Here is a 21422-nt window from a genome sequence, read left to right as displayed (position 1 = left end):
GGAAGGAATCAGGAGGCAAAGGTAGGCAAGATGCAGGCAGCTACTTTGAAATGTATGGACGTGGGTCTCTACAGGACGCTCATTCAGCCCTGAGGATGCCTGCTGGGGCACTGAAGAGGGGGCCGGGCGGGGGGATCTTTAGCCTTCCACAGAAGACATGGGGGCTGTTTTTCGAGCAGCAGGAACCTGGGCGCGAGGGGAGAGATCCAAGTCTCTCAGCAGCCATCAAGAAACTTCCCCCGGCCAAAGGCTTGCATGGCTCAGGCAGGTACCGGGTCCGCGCGAGGAGCAGCAGCAGCAGTAGGCGGCAGCAAGTTGGGCGTGCAACCGCGTTTTGCAGGCCCTCCGAAGCACAGCGAATCCAAGAAGGTTCCGAGACGACGGGAAGAAGATGCCTCTGGGGGAGGGAAAGCTTCTCCTCTCAGCAGCAGTCTCCCTCTGCCCGCTTGGAGGAGGGGAAGGCAGCAGGCAGTGCTGGCGACCGCTATGGCTCTCCGGGCAACCCCGGAGGAGGAGGAGGCGGCGGTGGTAACAACGACGGGGAGCTTGCGCGGAAGAAGAAGCCTGGCTGGGGGAGCGGTGAAGAGTCTTGAGCCAGGCTCGCCTCCTTCCTGGCTGGGGCAGCTGCTGCAGCGGCTTTTCAGGTCTCCATTTGCCCGCTATTCTCCTCCACCGCCTCCACTTCCTCCTCCTCCTGCCGCTGCCGCCGGTCTCCTCCTCTCTCCACCCCCGGCCACCAAGCGGGGGGGGGGGGGGCTCAAGGACACACCCTCCCGGCAGCAGCGGCGGCGGCGTTCAGAGGAACTTGCGAGTAGCAAGCGTAGGACATCATGGGCCGCGGTCCACCTCGCTCACGCTCCGCAGCAGCAAGTCGCCTCTTCCAGGGCTCGACGGTGTCAACGGATTTTGCGGGCCCGTAGCCGCCGAGTGCAGCACTGGGCCTGCAGGGGGCAACACGGCGCCATGGCGACGACGTGCAGGCGTGCCTGCTCGGAAACAAGTCGCGTTGAGTTCCAAGGGATGTACTTCTCCCAAAGAAGCGGTCCTAGGATTGCCACTTGAAAGAGACAGAGCTCCCCTCTTCCGCTCTGCTTCCCATTTCTTTCTGAAGGACTGTCCGTGTTGGCAGCCCGAGGGCTTCTGAGGATATGCAGAGCACCTCCCTCCCATGTCCTAAAAGAGGTAATTGATTTGATGGCAGAGGGCCTCTGAGCCTGTGCATAGTGCACACACGTAATACATCTTGATACATCTAGAAACTTAAAACACCAAAAGATGCCCCTGTTCTGGCTTTGCATCTTTCTTTTCTGGCAGCAGACCAAGACTATGACATTCTGGAATGGGGCAAGCTCCAGGGCCTGCATGCAAATGGCAACTATATTCAGTTGCAAACTATGTTTACAGGGCTTAGGGCCGCCTGAAGATGTTTTTCATCATGTCCTGGAACATAATGTGAAATAATAAAATGGGGGGGGGGGGGGGGTTGCCTGTGTAGATTGCCATGTGTAGATTGACTTTACTACTCTACTCAGTAAGCACAAACAGTCCAGCGGCCCTTGTATTGGAAGTAAGCGTCAAAGAGCTTGGCTTCCTGTTTCTATCTGACCCATGCACTGCTTGGGTCACATTTTTTAATCGTGCCAACACCAGCTCTTATTTATAAGATACTCACAAAGCAGCCACTGTTAAGGAACGTAATAGTCAATGGTTTTTCTCTATAGGCTATATGGGTTTAGACAGGACTAAAGCCACAATGTTCATCACTTGTTCAAAAATAACCCTTCTAGAGCCACTGGGATTTTCCCCGATATCCACATCCATGAACATGCTATTGTTCAGTTCCTTGAAGATCAGTCTGCTAAACCTTATGTAAAGGCTTGTGTAAAGGCAAAAAGGTTATGTTCAGGATTCTAGCCCTATTCACACATTATGCTCGGCACTCATACAAGCTGTGTGCAGTGTACACAGGTACAGTTATTCACATGTTATGTTGAATGCAGGTACAGCAATACACTTCTGATCTGTACCATGCATTTGAGGGACCTGTACCAAGGCTCACTTTTAACATTAACTCAGGTACAGTTATTAACACAAAAACGTGTATGAATGTACAGGTATATGAATGCAGATACTACCTGTGTTCAGATGTCTGTGTACATGTACATTTTTTCGTGTAAATGACTGTACCTATATTTGTTTCAAAACTCAACCTGGGTACGGTCCTCCTGAAATCCAGGATACAGATGGGAAGTGTGCTGCTGTACCTGCATTCAGTAGAACATGTGAATAACTACCTGAGTACAGATCTGTACCTGTGTACAGTGAATTCAAGAGATGGGAGAGGAAGGCGGAGGGGCACATTGCTCTTCCCCCTTGCATCTGGCATCAGATGCAGTGGGCATGGCTTGGGGCTCATGTGCACTTTGCGAGCGTGATGGAGGCCCCCTGGCTACCTTTGTCCCCCGGCCACTGGAAACCCCGTCCACGAGTCCCTTTGTCCAGCCTTCTCTTCCACCTGTAGGAGTGAGTGTTTTTGCCTTCTGCAGGCAGAGGAGCTGGTGGTGAGTGAAAGGAATGACTAGGAAAAATACAAGCTGGAAGATATGCCTATGGCAGGCCCGCTCAAATCAGGCCCTCCAGCTGTTTTTGGACTACAATTCCCACAGTCCCCAGCCACAGTTGCCAATAGCCAGGGATTAGGGGAGTTGTAGGCCAACAACTGCTGGAGGGCCAAAGTTGAGCAGCCCTGGTCTATAGTATCGCCTGCTGACTGGTGCATTTAAAGATAAATGCTCACTATACAGGTTGCAATCTGGCAACCCTCTTCTACTATGTAAAATCAGGCAAGGATTATGGTTGTATAATATATACATTGCAAGTATGGACCAACAACAAAATGTTGCAGTATGCCCCTGGTGTGGGGGCGGGGGGAGGGGAATGTTGTTAGTTTATTTTCTGACTTTGTGTGTGTGTGTGCATACTTATATACAATAATCAGCAGAATAACAGATTCATTGAACAATCCCCCCCACCCACTCCTCAGAGTCAGGAGAGCAGAGTTCACATACATGCAGTTGTGACTGTCTTGAGGGAGTATTCTTCAAGCTGATAAATTGCTCGCTTTTTTTTGTTCAAGCCCTCCTTTCCGCCACCACTGAGTTCTATTAACTCTACCCACCTGGTTGTCTGTTAAGTGCCCTCTCTGAGTCCACTAATAAGCTGTTCCAATGAGTTACCCTGGGGCATTTGGGGGGTGGGTGGGTTCTTGACCCCTTAGCCACCCACCTGCCCCAATTGTTGTGAAACTGATGTATCTGCATGCTACCCTGAGTCTGCCAGTATCTCCAACACATTCATGGGTGCTCTGGTTATGCATCCATAAGGATAATCACATTTCCAGCTCTTTCAGAAAGAAGTAAGATTCTCCTTTGTAACTATTGCACTTCTACCCAATGTCATTCATGCAGCTACAGGATCTTTCTGGTAACTCACCCCAAGCAAGCAGGAAATCAAACTGCACCTCCAAAGATGCTGAGTAAATGCTGCTGACTCACTCGGCTGGGTGTGACTTGTTAACTGTTCTCAGTGGTAGAATATGGTTGTTCTGCATAGGGGGAACTAGGAGTGTGATCAGGAAGCACTGTCAGGGTTGGAATGGAAAGGGTATTTTGTAACAAGCAGTCAGAGTGTATAAGTGCTAGCGGTGCTATTGTTTGCATTTGACAGGAAAGTCAAAGCCCTCATGCCGGATGTGATGATTTGGTAGCAGCGATTTGCACACAGTTTCCCAAAAGGGGAGTATGGAAATGCCATTGTGTGTATGCTACATAATGCCTGTGGCCGGAGGGAAGCCTAGAAAGGTAACAGCCCATTTCATCATTTGTACTCTCAGTTTGCTGTGGTTGAATTAACAGGCTGGGACTTGCAAGCAAAGAAAACTATAGTCAGCTGACTGGGTTTATCCTGCCCAAATATTGGAACTGAGGATTTAGGACAAGGGTTCTTAATATTTTTTGCACTTGCAGACTAATCCTACATCTATTTATTCATTCAACCATCCATTCATCATCATCATCATCATCATCATTATTATTATTATTATTATTATTATTATTATTATTATTAACCCAGGAGTGTAGAGAGGCTGGTGGCCCTGAGAAAGGCTGCCGCCACTACTGCTGCCACCCACTTTCACAGCAGCCCCCCAACACACACACGCACGCACGCACCTTTCATGCCCTTTGCACCGGTGTCAGAAATATCCCGATGTACGGGGTGTAGCCAGTTTCAGGGAATGGATGTGCCACCCCTCACACTTTCCCAGCTGGCCATCCAGCACTTTGCTTGCTGCATGAGTGCTTCTTTCCTCTTCTTACTCAGAGCTGGCTAGGCTAGGCTAGGCAAGGGTGAGAGGCTGCATGTCCATCTCTCCCCGCTGACAATCTCTTCATTTGCCAGGTGGGTGGGTGGTTTGACTGAGCGCCCTGAGGAAGTGAGGGGGCACCCTAGCAGCCCCTGCATGCTGGCAGCCTAGAGATCTTCCCCCCCCCTCCCATCCAGTGATCGCTACACCACTGTTTATACCACTTTTCAACCAAAGTTCTCAAAGCTTATATAGAAAAATAGATAATAAATAAATAAGATGGTCCCCCGTCTCCAAATGGCTCACAATATAAAAAGAGACATTAGATAGATATCAGTAGCAACCACTGGAGGGATGCTGTGCTGGGGTTGGACCGGGCCAGCTTTCTCCAAATCACCACTTTAAGAGGTGCCTCTTTGACCCCACAGGTCCTCAAATATTACCCATAGACCTCCCCACCTCACTTGTAAAATATACTTTCATAAGGCTTCAGTAAAAATGAGAGAAGGAGAAATTATTCAGGATAATTCATTTCAAGAACTTTGTTCTGGCTCATCAGGAAGCAAATAGAATGAAGTGCAACAAAGGTTTTCCATTGACCCCAGGAGTCAGTTTTCCACTGACTCCATAGACCACAGGTTAAAAGCTTTTGATTTAGAGGGTGTTAGAGGACATAACCAGACTGGGACACTCTCCTGAGAGAACAAAGTCTCCAGAGCCAACCTAATTTTTTTTTTAAAAGTTTTACATTTACATCCCACTTTTCCTCCTCAGTGTTTCTGCTTGCAAACTCTTGCGAGAGCTGCTACACACAGGATTAGCCATGGGTATGCCTTAGAGAATTATCATCTATATATTTAATTATCTTACAGCCAACCCAGTAGAGAACTCCATGGGGATGTTGAGATGCGTCTGGATGCCTGCTGGAACTCTCGTGAGGTCCTGCAAGAGTTCCAGCCATTGCCTTGGGAAGGAACGGGCAGGATCAGGAACATTGCCTGGTGCAGAAGGGCAACAGGGCGGCGAGGCACCTTTTGGAGGCCGGGTCAGGAGGGGAATGGGCGGCGAGACAAAAAAAGTGAGGGTGGTGAGACAAAAAGGGTTGTAGAGGAGGAGGCGGGCGGCTGAGCCGTGCCACTGAGAGGATCCCGGCTGGGTGGGAAGTGGCGGGGACAGGCTCCCCAAAATGGCCAGACAGAGGCTGGTGGAGCAAATGGGGCTGTTGTGGCGGGCATGGGGGCTGGGAGCAGGGAGAATGGTGGAGGAGAGAATGGGGAACAGACTGGGGCAGAAGGGAGCGGGGGAAGCGGCACAGATGCTGTGCGCCAGGTCTGCTAGTTATACTTAATTCTCTTAGCCAGCCACCTGCCGTGTGTGGGGATGTGGCAAGGCTAATGCGTGCCAGCGAAGGAGGCGCCTGATTGGCTGGGCACCGATTGGCCACTGTTCGCCAGACTGGAAGCTAATGGCGGCGGCAAGAAGAGGCAGGCGAGGTGGCAGCAACCGCATTGGGGAGGCAGCAGTGGGAGACAGCAGTGGGCCTGGTCGTGGCGGGGAGGTGGAAGCAGCAGTGGGCTCGGCCACGGTGGGGAGGCGGTGGTGGTGGCGGGCCTGGCCACAGCGGGGAGGCGGCAGCAGCGAGGAGGCAGCGGCGGGCCCAGCTGCCAGGGTGAGGAGGCGGCTGGGTCACAAGGAAGAGCAGGTGGCGGCGGGCGGGGGGGGTTCAAGCTGGCCCAAAACCACGGTGGGGAGGAGAGAAGCAGACCGGGCGGGCATCAGAGACGCCCAGGGAAGAGGGCGCAGACGCTCTGCGCCGGGTCTGCTAGTACAGGTGAAACTCGAAAAATTAGAATATCGTGCAAAAGTTCATTAATTTCAGTAATGCAAATTAAAAGGTGAAACTGATATATGAGACAGACACATTACATGCAAAGCAAGATAAGTCAAGCCTTAATTTGTTATAATTGTGATGATCATGGCGTACAGCTCATGAAAACCCCAAATCCACAATCCCAGAAAATTAGAATATTACATGAAACCAATAAAACAAGGATTGTAAATAGAACAATATCGGACCTCTGAAAAGTATAAGCATGCATATGTATTCAGTACTTGGTTTGGGCCCCTTTTGCAGCAATTACTGCCTCAATGTGGCATGGCATGGATGCTATCAGCCTGTGGCACTGCTGAGGTGTTATGGAAGACCAGGATGCTTCAATAGCGGCCTTCAGCTCTTCTGTATTGTTTGGTCTCATGTCTCGCATCCTTCTCTTGGCAATGCCCCATAGATTCTCTATGGGGTTCAGGTCAGGCGAGTTTGCTGGCCAATCAAGCACAGTAATCCCATGGTCACTGAACCAGGTTTTGGTACTTTTGGCAGTGTGGGCAGATGCCAAGTCCTGCTGGAAAATGAAGTCAGCATCCCCATACAGCTCGTCTGCGGAAGGAAGCATGAAGTGCTCCAAAATCTCCTGATAGACAGCTGCGTTGACCCTGGACTTAATGAAGCACAGTGGACCAACACCAGCAGATGACATGGCTCCCCAAATCAACACAGACTGTGGAAACTTCACACTGGACTTCAAGCATCTTGCATTGTGTGCCTCTCCATTCTTCCTCCAGACTCTGGGTCCTTGGTTTCCAAATGAGATGCAAAAGTTGCTCTCATCAGAAAAGAGGACTTTGGACCACTGAGCAACAGACCAGTTCTTTTTTTCTTGAGCCCAGGTAAGACGCTTCTGACGTTGTTTGTTGTTCAGGAGCGGCTTGACAAGAGGAATACAACATTTGAAGCCCATGTCCAGGATCCGTCTGTGTGTGGTGGCTCTTGGTGCACTAACTCCAGCCTCAGTCCACTCCTTGTGAAAGTCCCCAACACTTTTGAATGGCCTTTTCCTGACAATCCTCTCCAGGCTGCGGTCATCCCTGCTGCTTGTGCACCTTTTTCTTCCACACTTTTCCCTTCCACATAACTTTCTATTAATGTGCTTTGATACAGCACTTTGGGAACATCCAACTTCTTTTGCAATTACCTTTTGAGGCTTTCCCTCCTTATGGAGGGTGTCAATGATGGTTTTCTGCACAACTGTCAAGTCAGCAGTCTTTCCCATGATTGTGATTCCTAATGAACCAGACTGAGAGACCATTTAAAGGCTCAGGAACCCTTTGCAGGTGTTATGGATTGATTAGCTGATTGGAGTGGGACACCTGGAGCCTAGACTGTTGAACCTTTTCACAATATTCTAATTTTCTGGGATTGTGGATTTGGGGTTCTCATGAGCTGTACACCATGATCATCACAATTATAACAAATTAAGGCTTGACTTATCTCGCTTTGCATGTAATGCGTCTATCTCATATATCAGTTTCACCTTTTAATTTGCATTACTGAAATTAATGAACTTTTGCACGACATTCTAATTTTTTGAGTTTCACCTGTATATATAGATGTTACTTAAATAACTTTTCCTTTTATTAAAATGAAACATAAAGAGAATTTAGGTTTCTGCTGTTTCACAATGACTCGCATAACATTCTCGGAGAGCTCTTAGATTCTGCCTCACAACATCTCTGGACTAGAGGCCTGATGGGTCTGTATTTCACTTTGCAGCAATCACGTGGTGAGTGTGATGGTTATTCTGACATAGGATTTGTCCTTCACAGAGCAACATATGTGGCAAGTGTTATATTATACGTGTACCGCCAACATGCTTGATCACTTTATTTCTTTGGTCCTCTGGCAGCCCAAAATCATGCATATCCCATATGCATATGCCATCCTGTCTGAGATTTGCATATTTGGGGTTTTTAATTAATAAACGCTAAATGTGCAAAATTATAACATCTTGCAACACTGAACAGCAAGAGCAAGATAATTTGCTGGTAAGTGAACTCCCACAAGCCTCAGGGACATATTGCCAGGAGGCACAGGCAGCTGCAGAGAGAAGGAAAGATAAGTGAAAACTGCCCCTTCCTGTTACATGCATGGAATTCTTTTTTGTGTGCACAACATTAGTCTGGATGTCAGCCATAGGAAACAATCACACAGGAAACTCCTTTGCAAAAGCCATTCTCTGCATCTGGAAATACTGCAGTTGGGGGAGGCTGTTCTTTCTTCATTAGCCACCTCTCTTAACAATCCCTTTTGTGATGACAAAGATCATATTATCCAAATATATTACAGACTCAGCAGTGGTAGCAGGCAGCTCTGCCCACTCTCCCTCTCAGCAAATGAAAAGTGGTGTGATTGTTTGTTTATTCATTGTTCAATTTATATTCCACCTTTCTTAAGACTCATCCAAAGTGATTTACAAAGGTTAATACATTCACACTCCATAAAATCACATTGAAATTTGAAAATAAATTAAAAGACAATTAAAAAAACATAAAAACACCAAAAACCAGCACCCATAAAAAGACAAACATAGAGTGGCCAGAAAGCAGAGAGACTGACAACCTCTAAGGGGCAAAAGCCTGAGCAAATAGGGGAGTTTGTTAGTTGTTGTTGATAAGCAGTCATCCCTTTTAAAAAGGATGTGGTAGCAGTGACTCTTTCTGACCCTTGAAAAGTGAGAGAACGAATTGCTGCTGCCACTGTCTTATTCTCCCAACCCTGCTGCCCCCAAGTCTGTTCTCTGGGGTTGGAAAGAAGCTAATCTCGCTGAGTTTCTCCCTCCTCCACCTCTGTCCTCCCCTTCAGCAGGTGGGCCTTCCTCCTAGAGCAGGGCTTCACAACTCAAATGCCCTAGTGGGCCAGAACCATCCACAACTTGTCATGCAGGGGCCAAGGTCAATTTTTAGCACATTATTACATTAAAATTAAAAGATTATTAATTACTTGTGGATCTATTCCCCCTATCAATGGACCCAAGAATAGTGACCAGAAAATAGGTCCTGTACCTGCTCAATCAGTGGGGCCCTGCCCTGGAGTGCAAGCAAGCCCAAAATAAATGCCAACTCCTCTCCTCTCCCTAAATTGTCATTGCTTTCAGGCTGCAATCCTAGGGATGCTTACATGGGAGTAAACCTCACTGGGAACACCATGGAACATATTTATGAGAAAACATGCATAGGATGGCGCTATAAGGCAGTTTCCAGCCCCTGTGTTGCTGCAGGATACCTGGGGCCCAATAAAATATTCCCCGCAGGCCAAATCTGGCCCCCTGGCCTTATCTTGTGCAGGCCTGTCCTTGAGCCTCCTTGTTCTGTCCCAACTGTGCATGTTGTTATTTCTTACAGTGCCCCTAATCTCTGTTTTGAGAACTGTCATAATCTTCCCCATTTGTATCTGTTAACAACTGGTTAGGCCTTGCTGCTACCATGCACCATCTAGTTGCACCTAGAGAGGACATTTTTCTCCCCCTGCTTAGGCCGGTTTCCCTCAAAGTAAAAAGCCTCCCCCTCAGCTTCTTTTTTGTTACCACCAGTTGCAGCCTGAAAGGTCTCATCCTCCTACCTCAGTCATATAACTCGGTTTATTTGGTTCAACTTTCCACAAATCTTCTTTCTACAGTTAAGTTCATCCTCTGCCCTTATCAGTGACTGACTTTATGTTCTGTTAATAAAGTTGAAATTTAATTTAGAAGAAAGTGTGGATTGAATGTGAGTTTAGCTGTCCGGATAGACAGACAGCCTAACACAGAAGTGGGCAAACTTGGCCCTCCAGCTGTTGTTGAACTACAACTCCCATAATCTCCAGCCACAATCAAGTGTGGCTGGGGATGATGGGAGTTGTAGTTCAACAGCAGCTGGAGGGCCAGGTTTGCCCACTCCTGGACTAATGAATGCTGAGGCCAGAACATTCTTGTGTTATCACAGGAAAGGGATTCTGGAAAATAGTCCCTTTCCCAAAAGGGAGGGCAGGAGAAGACAAGCCACTTGGTGTTCATATCTACCCCACTTCCATGCCACTTCCATGGGGCACATCAACCCTGGGACCACATCAGCCCTGGGACCCCAGGGGTGGGCAATGGGCTGCCCCTGAGCGGAATTCAAATGAAGACAGTCCACATGATGCAGGGGCATATCTAGGGTAGGGCAGGCAGAGCATGTGCCCTGGGTGCCACTTGAAGGGGGTGCAAATTCTTAAATTTAATTTTTTAAAAAATAAATGGCCACCAAAAACAAAATGGCCACTGCACATGCTCAAATGGCCTCTGTGAGGCCTAAGCCATGCCAGGCCTCACAGAGGCCATTTGAGCATGCACGGTGGCCATTTTGTTTTCAGCAGCCATTTAAAAAAACACACAATTATTTTTAAAAATGGCCACGGCACATGCTCAAATGGTCTCTGCGAGGCCCTAGAGGCCAGCGGTGGGAGGGGTAACCTTTGCAGATGCCCCCCTCCCACGGCCTATAGGAAGCACCCCGAAGGGGCTACAGGTTTAAAAAAAATTAATTTAATATAATATAAGTCACTGTACACATATTCAGTTTGGCACTATGTACAGAGAATCAGGGATTGTGAATACAGAGCTGAAACTTGTAAGCTAGGATTGTATTCATTTGCTCTTTGCTTCTTATGATAAGTGAGTTAAATGTGGTGTCTTAACAATATGGCTATTAATGGTGAGTGTGTCTTTGAATCAGTGTGAAATCCTTAGTATTAAGGCTCACTGGGAGTTTCTTGCTCTCTTTCTCTCATTTTAACTGTCTTTCTGAAATACTAGAATATATTCCAAGCAGTGACACAGTTTACTCTGCATATCCTTTAATTATTTTCAGAGTATCTGGGAAAAGCCAAATTCTCCATTTATTTTTAAAACTGATGTAATAGTGATGCTACAATGCATAATAGAGAATTAGATAGGCACTTCTGTTTATTTCCAAGTATACCTCCAAATAGTATTTGGGTATTTCATGAGCCCCAGCATACTGAAATTTGTAGTTTTCCAGCATTTTTTGGTCTGGCTACGTCCACTGCTAAATAGTTTTTGAAATTTTAAAAGATTAACGAGCTTGACTTATATTTTTCAGCTGATATTATAGTAAAGTTATCTAAAAGATGGGTGTCAGATGTTTGGACAGGGGGCGCAATTTCAGTGCTTGCCCTAGGTGCTATTTTCCCTAGATACGCCTCTGACGTGATGTGATTCAGATGATGCCCCCACTCGCATAATTGCACCAAAAATTTGTTAGAGAGCTTGGAGGGGAGATTGCTTTATCTATCCCAGCTGCAGCGGAAGTGCACAGGGAAGGAGAGCACTGCTAATTAATATTGTCCGAAGACATGGAGTTAAACTTCTAAATCAAGTGGTTTATATAGGGAATCTATCGGGGAGATAGATAAGGCCCACATGCCTTGCTGCGAGCTACAGACAGGAAGAGGGGGAAAGGAAAGAAGGAAGTATATCTCAGGTGAGAGAATGAAACCTAAGACAGTGAGGCTATTCTCACAACCCAGGTTAGGGCAGACAAGCCAGGGTTAGGCTGCTCATATGGAGCGCCAGGACCGAGGCCGATCCCAGTGCTGCCGCCCCACCTAACCCACATTTTTACCCCAGCCTTTAGCCAGGGGATTAAGGGCAAAGGCTCACCCTTAATCCCCGCACCAAGGTTGTGTGTATGCTCAGGCTGCACACAGCCCTAGCATACACATAATTGGGCGCTCTGGGTCGGGCACTCCTTGCGTGGTGTATTTAGGGATTCCTGGCGGCCAGGACTTGTTTTTACGGCCTCCAGGGATCAGCGCGACCAGGAGCAGCGCGGATCACGTAGCATGGATTTTGTGGGACGAAGCAGCGTGGATCATGTGGGCACATGAGCAGTGTGTCCCACACATTGGGGGGAAGTAAGCTTGATCTTGCCTCCCACCCCGTGCCTTCCCCGCCTGCAGTAAATGGTTGCGTGCATGACCTTTATCAGTCTGACAAAGGGAGATCCGAGTCGAGAAAGCATGGTCAGAGAGGGAATGCCCTTACTGGCTCTCTCCCCCTAGTGGACAATATGATTGCTGGTGCTAAGAGTAGATGCCATCAGGAGCTGCATCTCCAGCAAAAATCACCAGTATGAACCCAGCTGAACTGAGGGGGAAATGCCACTTGTTCTTTCTAGAACATTCACAGTCTGGGCTGAACTGAGGTACAGAACATGCCCCAGAGAAGATCTTCTGACAAGGAAATGTCCTGATCATATTAAAAGTTAACAACAGCAACAAAACACCTAAGAAGCTGAAGAGGTTAAAACAGTGTAAACTATATGTGTTCTGTAATTCTATTTTAAGGTTACATAACTTTATGTAAGAGGGGATGTTGGGCTTCTGGACAAAGCATGTAAGAGCTACTACAAAATGGCTGGGATCAAAAGTTTCACTGTAGAACAGCCTAAGGTCTTCTGCTCACCCCAGTGGGATTTTTGACCTTTAGCAGGAGACTTCAGTGCCTTTGTGGCCATTGTGGCTGGGGATGATGGTAGTTGTAGTCAAACATCATAGGAACATAGGAAACTGCCATATACTGTACACTGCATTGTACACATTGGTCTATCTAGCTCAGTATTGTCTTCATAGACTGGCAGCGGCTTCTCCAAGGTTGCAGGCAGGAATCTCTCTCAGCCCTATCACCATGTGGAAAAGATGGAGCATTGCCATGTACCAGAAAGCGGTTTACATCCGGACTTACCTGATAACCCCCGGTGCATAACCTGGCGGTAGTCTATCCTCCCCCTCTCGATCTCCTTCGGAGAGTTGAAAGCCAGATCTTCCGTCTAGTATGGCACACAGCATCCTTCTCTTTGGCCCGTGCGGTAGCATTTAAGGAGGTTGAGCGGGGAGGCCTAGCCCTACCTGCCCTACAACCCTATTCTGTAACTGAATTCATGTCCTATAATTTGGGAAACTGGATTTTCGTGAATGTCCATAATATGTCTAACCTCCTGCAAAAAACCTGGGTCTCGTTTTTCGCTCTGCGTTGGTGAAAGTCAGCATGAGGCATAGCATGGTGGGGGAAAGGATCTTTCAACAGTAATATCACACAAGTATTAAAAAGAGAACACCCGGACTACTTGAGAGATTTGCTATTCACACTTAAAAAATGGAAAGTTAAACCAGATCTATTTAAAGGATCCTCCTCAGTTAAGCAGCTAATGAAAACAATTTATGGAGAGATTCTAGAAGTGGGTTTTTAAAAACCTGATTTAGAACGTAAATGCTACAAACACTGCACTTCACGGTACTTGTTGCAACCCGATCACCCTATCACTCTTTTTAGGAGAAAAAGGTCCCTTTCCATTTATGGGAAACAAGGTGGCGTTTATACCACCAAGTACTACCGCTTAATGCGGCTAAGCCATGGCTCCCAGAGGACCAGCAAGAGTGTCCTAAAATCACCTGTAAACAGAAAGCTAGTGAGCTAGGCAAAACATTCAGGGAAACCCATTCACATTTCTTAAAAGAGTGTGTGGTAGCCAAAAGAGTGTGGCAGGGAGTAAGCAAGTTGTTAGAGTGGCCTGATTTGGAAAAACAGACTTGGGAAGATCTAACCTCGGGTTTGAGCGATAGAACCTCTTTTCGAGGTCTCAGAAAGAAACCTTCAAGGAAATGGGATGGAACAGGTGCCCTCATACTAGGGAATTGGAACGTTCCCCTTCTCGTAATCAGGTTAGTAAACCTATATGTCATTTATGCAATGCTCCTGCATAGGAATAGGGAGGGAAGACGAGACCAAGAGGTTCACGTGGACGAGACAGTAAATCTCTTCTGGAAAAGTTTGTATGGTTATGTGCAAAAAGACAAGTGTATCTCTTCTAAACAGCAATGGGACAAATTATGGAAATTGACGTTGGATGTAACCCTCCCCCCCCCCCCCCGATTACCTGATGTGCCTTGTAATCCCCCATTCCCAAGTTACAGTACTGCCTGCATATACTTTATAACCCTGTTGGTTTCCAAATCCTTCTGTGTAAATCTTTGTAGATATATGATGTACAAACAACCACTTTGTATATAATTGTGCTTTGGTAACGTACTGTATGCTTTGGTAGTTTGTTGGTTCAATTAAAAAAAAACTTGTCCTCAAAAAAAAAAAACACCCCCCAAAACTTGTCCTATCTTGGAGAAGCCAGGGAGGGAACTTGAAACCTTCTGCTCTTCCCAGAGCGGCTTCATCCCCTGAGGGGAATATCTTGCAGTGCTCACACATCAAGTCTCCCATTCAGATGCAACCAGGGCAGACCCTGCTTAGCTATGGGGACAAGTCATGCTTGTTACCACAAGACCAACTCTCCTCCCCTAGCATGTCACAACGGCTTGGGCTCTGGATATTTAAGAGAACATTTTCTTTGTTATGTGCCCCACTGCCCATTGAGGTCACTAGAGGAGGTCCGTCTCCAGTTACTGCCAGCTGGTCTGGTGGCCACACGGAGACCAGACAGGCCTTCTCAATTGCTGCCCCGAGGTTGTGGAATGTGCTCCCTGCTGAGATACAATGCTCCCCATTTCTGGCTATTTTTAAAAAACATTTGAAAACCCATCTCTTCACCCAAGCTTTTCCAGCTTTTTAAATTTGTAGGTTTTAATTTTATGCTGTTTTTAAATTGTTGAACTGTTTTAACCTTTTAGATTTGTTTTAATTGTTTTTATGTCACTGTTAACCTCCCAGAGACGAAAGTTTGGGCGGTATATAAGTTAAATAAATAAATAAATATTAATAATCTGGGAACCCAAGTTTGAGAATTCCACTGAATGCAACTCCTCTCAGTTTCAAAAGTGGGCCCATTGAAGTGGAACCAGTTTGTAAGAAACACACTTTGGGATGTGCAGAATTAGCAGAATGGTTTGTTGGACCCTGGCTAATAACTGCATACCAAGGAGTAAGGACACTGAAGGAACAGAAATAACTGGAGGGATGCTTGAGATGCAAAGACACAAGTCTTGTTCACACAGTTGTTTGAATCTAGATTTAATGTGGGTTACCAACACTGAATGATTGTGTGAACCCATGTCAAGGTGAGAATCTCGGGTCATAAACCACCTAGGCATGGGTTCACAATCACTTCAATGTTGGTAACGCACATTAAACTTAGGTTCAAATTATTGTGTGAACAAGCCTATAGGGTAGGCCAGTGTTGTTAGGAGAAAAAAAATAGTATGGATGGGATTTTCTCAATCAGCTATAAATTATGCATTCAATAAGTTTCTGTGTCATTTAACTGCAGGGTATACTGTCACAATTTTTAAGTTGTATTCCAACTCAATAATAGCATGCAAGCTCACCTGAAAGACAGCTTGCCTGCCATTACCAATAAACTGCAAAGCACCATTGCCTGGATGCACACTGTTGGATGTGTTCTAGGCCACTCTTTGTTCACGCAGGCAGAACAATGGTGAGATCCAACAGACTTGTCTAGTGCCTGCCCCATGTGACTTGTTTGTGCACTGTCAAACACGCCCCAAAATCCTCTGTAACAAGCAAAGATTATGTATCTCTGTCCAGATCCAGCACATGCTCCTTCACAGCCCTAGTGCACCAGCTGCATCCCTTTCTGAAGAAGGCAGATCTGCCAACAGTGACCCATGCCTTAGTCACGTCATGGCTAGATCACTGTAACCAGATCTGCATAGGGCTGCCCTTGAATATTCGGAAACTGCAGCTACTACAAAATGCGACAGATAGGATTTTATTTGGAGCTGCCTGCTAGAATCGTATTACACCCACTCTGAAAGAGCTGAACTGGCTACGAATTTGTTTCCGGATCAAATTCAAGGTGCTGGTTTTGACCTTTAAAGCCCTTAACAGTTTGGGTGCTGGATATCTGAAGGACCGCCTGCTCCCAAGGGTTTCTGCCCACTCAACAAGACCATCAGAGGGGGCTCTGCTCTGTGTGCGGACGGTGAGAGAATCTCAGCCATCGAGCACACGGGACAGGGCCTTCTCAGTCATTGCCCCCAGGCTTTGGAATGATCTGCCAGCTGGCATTCGCTCCTCAGCCTCTATCACAGTTTTTAGAAAACAAGTTAAAATGTGGCTCTTCACCCAGGCTTTTATATGATAGTATAGTTTTTACTGCTGCTTCTCTGTGTTTCATGTGTTACTGTTTTATGTAGGTTTTTAAACTTTTAAGTAGAGATTTTGTAAGGCTCCAAGGGGGAGAAGGTGTATTCCTGGCCTTTCTTGAACCCAGAATTACAGGATGGGAACAGACAAGGTCAGCCTCAGAGTAGGCCAGGGGATGAGGTTACTTCATCACCTCAGCCCTTTTCCTAGTTTGCTGCATCCAGCCAGTTCCCTCTCCAGGGACTTTTACACAGCAGGCTTTATCACGGGTTTACTGGGAGGCTTTACTGCAAACGTGAAGTTGTCCCAAAAAACCGACACAAATAGTAGATTTTTTTTACCCCAGATATAAATAGGACTACACTCCAGCACGCAGTGAAAAACCCGAATTGTGTGTGAACTGTCATTACTTTGGGGTAAATCTGTCCGATATGTAAATGCACCTCCTCCATTCTGGAGGATATGTGAGTTAAAGGGCTTTAAAAGCCCTGTGTGAAAAACTTCCAGGGGAACTTACTTATTAAATTTCTGTAGTGACCCATCCAAAGGCTCTGGGCAGTGCACAACAGTAAAATACTACAACAAACAGCATTTAAAACAAACAGGTTATAAAACAATATTAAACAAATCTAAAACAGTTCAGAACAATTAAAAACCAGTTAAAAATACTTAAAAGCAATTTTAAAACCTTGGAAGTTTTGCAGGTTGTTAATTTTGTCCCCAGTAGTAACCAGCAGAGCACTAGGGATGAGCACACACTCCAGTTACTGAATTGGTGGCAGAAGATGATTTAGTTGTTGCAGCTATTTAGAGAAAACACATGGAGATTCTTGTAGAACTAAATACTAAGTATTTATTGGTTAAGTACACTTGGATAGGAAAGACCTAATCCTTAATCTAAAGGACTGCATAATGAATAGGTAAGGAAGGAGAGAGATTAAGAGGAATTTCTCTTAGGCTCAGATTTTAGACTCACAGGAAGTGCTGAAGAATGAGATCAGGGATCATAGAGTAGGGACAGATAGGGAGATCATTACTCACCATCTCTACTCCCAATGCCCCAAGTGGTCATTAGGATAGTTGGTGCAAAAGGTCAATGCACTGGAACTCCATCTCCAACAGGAAGGCCAGGCCAAACAAGTAAGTCTTTAAGGCTCTCTTGAAGGCCAACAATGAGCCTAGACTACAGATATCTGCCAGCAGCGCATTCCACAGGCCAGGAAGTTTTACAGACAGGGTTCCCCTCCTCCCCAAATCCACTCCTGACTGGAGTGTGCCAGTCCACATATTCGCTGGATTTACCCCCAAACTCCCTGTGGGCTATCAGGGACCAGGACAGACAGAACTTTGATTCTCCCCAAGGGAGGCTGCAAATTCTGGCTTAGCCCGAGTTATGTCCAGGATAAAAACATCCTCTATTTCCAGCAGCTTTTGAAAAAAAACTCCGGGGTTTCTGCTTTCTTCGAAGGTGTTGATGGAGGTGCTGATGGCTATATGAAGGGTCCATCTAATCCCTCATATTGAAATGCCTCGGATCTTCTGCAAAGCAGATTCGCTCTTCAGATACTCCAAGGCATAGAGCCATGTGTGTGGGGAAAACCAGGAGCAGCTACAGAGAAGACCCAGTTCCAAGTCGCCACCAGAATACCAGTGGTAACTGGAGACAGATCTCTCCAAATGACCTCAACATGCAATGGGGATCATCCAGAAGAAGGTGCTGTCTAGGGTAACTTCTGACTCCCATGCTCAAGAGGAGCTCTTGTCATTGGCTGCCTTGGCTTCAAATGTCCCAATGCAGAGCTGAGAGGACTTCAAGCCTGCTTCAAGCCTTGCCCCATTCCTGGACTCACTTCCTGTTTCCTGCCATGCCCAACATGGCTGCTTTACAGGAGCTGTTCCCTGCAGCTCTCCCTGCTTTGCCTGCTCAACCCCACTGGCACCTGACCAGCCTGGAACTATTTCAAGCCCCTGCCCTGCTCCCTTCAGGGGAAGACAGAAGCCCCAAAGGAGGGATGCCGCGCTCCCTGATGGACTCCACAGGGCCGCACAGGCAACCAGATAAGGCGGCATCCAGACAGATATATTCTATTTATAATTAATCCCTGTACTTTTAAATTGTGCATTGTTTTAATTATACTGTAAACTGTTTTGGGATTATTTTAATGAAAAGTGGTATAATATCAAATAAATAAAAATAAGTAAATTGCTCCTTTTATCTTTCTGCTCTTATATGCTGAGGTTTCTCTGCTCATGATCTTAGCTCCTTCAGCCCTGACACCTCAGACAAATTTGCTTCCTCAGACAATTTCTCCCTTGCTGCCCCCTTATGCCTGGAACTGCCTCGCAGAATACCTGCTTCATGTCACCTCTTTCCTCAAACCCCGTCTCAAAATCCATCGTTTCCACGAAGCCTTTGGCAGAACCCCTTAGTTGTAGGAACATAGAAATGTAGGAAGTTGCTTTATACCATTGGTCCCTCTAGCTCAATACTGTCTACATTAAATGGCAGCAGCCCTACAAGATTGCCGGCAGGAGTCTTTCCCAGCCCTATGTGGAGATGCCAGGGATTGAACCTGGGACCTTCTGCACTCAAAGCAAATGCTCTTCCACTGAGCTATAGTCCTGTTCTCCATATCCTACTGGAAGCAAACCTAAGGGTGTGAAATAAATACATATTCTTCCCATTATACTCTCCCTCTGTGTCAAATGTTGTGTCAAACGTTATAGATCAGGGTTTCTTAACCTTGGGCCCCCAGATGTTGTTAGACTACAACTCCCATCATCCTCAGCCACAAAGGCCATATCTGGGGATGATGGGAGTTGTAGTCCAACAACATCTGAGGCCCCAAGGTTAAGAAACCCTGTTAAAGATTGTAAGCTCCTCAGGGCAATGACCTGTCCTCTTGTACTTTAACTTTTTAAAGCCCCCGCCCCCCGCTCCCCATATTAATAATGCAATATTTTCCTCCACATGAAAGCTTGTACCTAATAAGATATATACAAATATTCTTGCGGGTTGTCTGGCCAGAAGTCTTGCTTCCCTCCTCTTTCCATGACCATTCTTCCACATTTTTGTCTTCATTATTAGAACTGCCCTTTTTATGTTCATGATGAGCCTGTGCCATTGTATTTGTTTGTCCATTCACAATTTTTGATCCATGCACCCATTCACTTGTAATAAAAGCTAAATGTTAGAGTTAACATAAAAGTTAGAGTGCTGGACTAGGACCGGGGAGACCCAAGTTCAAATCCCCATTCAGCCATGATACTTGCTGGATGACTCTGGACCAGTCACTTCTCTCTCAGCCTAACCTACTTCACAGAGTTGTTGTGAGGAAAAACCTAAGTATGTAGTACACCACTCTGGGCTCCTTGGAAGAAGAGCGGGATATAAAATGTAAAAAATAAATAATAAAATAATAAATAAAATAAACCTGGCTCCTTCACAATCCTGTCTCAGAGTTCCCCCACCTTTTTACAGCACATCACATCTATACATTAAATTATATATGGATGTGCAAGTGAAACAGTGCAAATTTCATACTATTTAAGATGGAAAAAGATATAAAACCAAGCCAGGTTTGCAGTTCTGGGCAGAAGAAATGCCTGGATCTAGAAAATACACACAGATTCCTGCCAGGACCCTGAAAGATAAACTGAATTACACAAGTGACGGTTTAGACACACCCTAACAGTTTTGCTGAGCTGTCAATAGCTCTCTGCAATACTAGGCATTGTTTGAACTGGCTGGCCCTACAAGGTAAACAGCATTACCAAATATATGGCACACACATTCTCCAAGGAAAGAACAACATGTAACATTAGGAATATATTAATCGCTTGTGATCTTTCATGGACTTATTAACTTATTACTCAGATCCTTTAGTGACTAGATAAGCAGTAATAATTAAGATGCAGGGTCTGCTTGCCCATATAGGTGACCTAAGTGGTTGCCTAGAAGAGCACCAAGTTTTATGGGGTGCCAACGCTGCAGTATCAAAGTGAATATTTCTAGCCTTCTTGACATGATGTGACCTCCCGATGCAACCGCAGAAAGCCAACGCTGCAGCCACAAAATCTTAGCAAAGCGCCCTTCTCCTGAAGAAGATTTGTTTGCTCTCTCACTTGCATGCAGGCATGACTGCCCCATCTTGAAGGGATCCAGAATCTTCCTCCAGCCATGGCACACATTCTTCTCTCATTCTGGTTATCTAGGTCTCCCCACCCCACCCCACCCCGCTAAGCCCAGCTGCCAGTGTGGGAGGGACCAGAATGGAGCAGTCAAGCACACGACTACAGTCTACAGATCACAGAATAGAAAGGCTGTGCCTTCTTATTTCAGCCCTGTTCAAGGAGCAGTTTGGCAAGCTTGTGGATCACACAGAGCTCTTTTTCAGTATTGGAAGTTTGTTAATAGCAATGGGGCTCTGGAGGAGGATTCTGGAGGAGTCTACAGGAGTTGGGGGAGGTCTCCATGGAGTAGTGATTGAGGGGGACAAGCACAGATTAATAACTGAAATAGTTTGGCTCCCAGCAGTAAGAGATAGTGGAAATAATATTTTCTCTAACTACTACAAAGGGGAGGATTCACATCAAACCCAGCAAAGATCAGCAATGTGGCTTGATGTAAGTGGTTGTATGCTGTTTCAAGATAACACATCAACTTGTTAAGACTAGATTTTTCTTAGAACAATGAAAACAAACAGAAACCTCACCACCAAACAATCCTTCTATTTGTTTTTACAATATGATATGTAGGGAACAATTGACATGCAAAATAAGGTCTCAGCTTTCTTGCTTTTGCTTCTTCCAATAGCATCCTAAATCTCCCTTTGCATAGAATTTTGAACTGTGCATCACTGTTATTCCTGTAATGCTGGTAGTTTACAGTAGCTTTGCATATCTTTTAGGGCTGTCATGTTTTTCTTGGCTCCTGTGTCATTTTATGTGATAAGCAGAAAATCAGCAGATTTTAACCATCACTGCTTTCATATTCAATTAATCCTGCTGATTCTGAAAATGTACTCACCTGAGTGTGTGTGTGTGTGTGTGTGTGTGTGTGTGTGTGT

At 46.0% G+C, this 21422-nt stretch overlaps 1 non-coding gene across 1 annotated transcript; it reads right to left on the bottom strand.

Annotated features, from left to right (window-relative positions):
- Positions 1 to 18905: 18905 nt before the first annotated feature.
- TRNAS-UGA (transfer RNA serine (anticodon UGA)) lies at positions 18906 to 18976 on the bottom strand. Its single transcript has one exon. It is a non-coding gene; the product is annotated as a tRNA-Ser (tRNA).
- Positions 18977 to 21422: the final 2446 nt, after the last annotated feature.

This window comes from Hemicordylus capensis, chromosome 1 (genome assembly GCF_027244095.1).
Source record: "Hemicordylus capensis ecotype Gifberg chromosome 1, rHemCap1.1.pri, whole genome shotgun sequence".
NCBI lineage: Eukaryota > Metazoa > Chordata > Lepidosauria > Squamata > Cordylidae > Hemicordylus > Hemicordylus capensis.
Note: the sequence above shows the minus strand (reverse complement) of the source record. Positions and strands in the feature narration are given on the sequence as shown.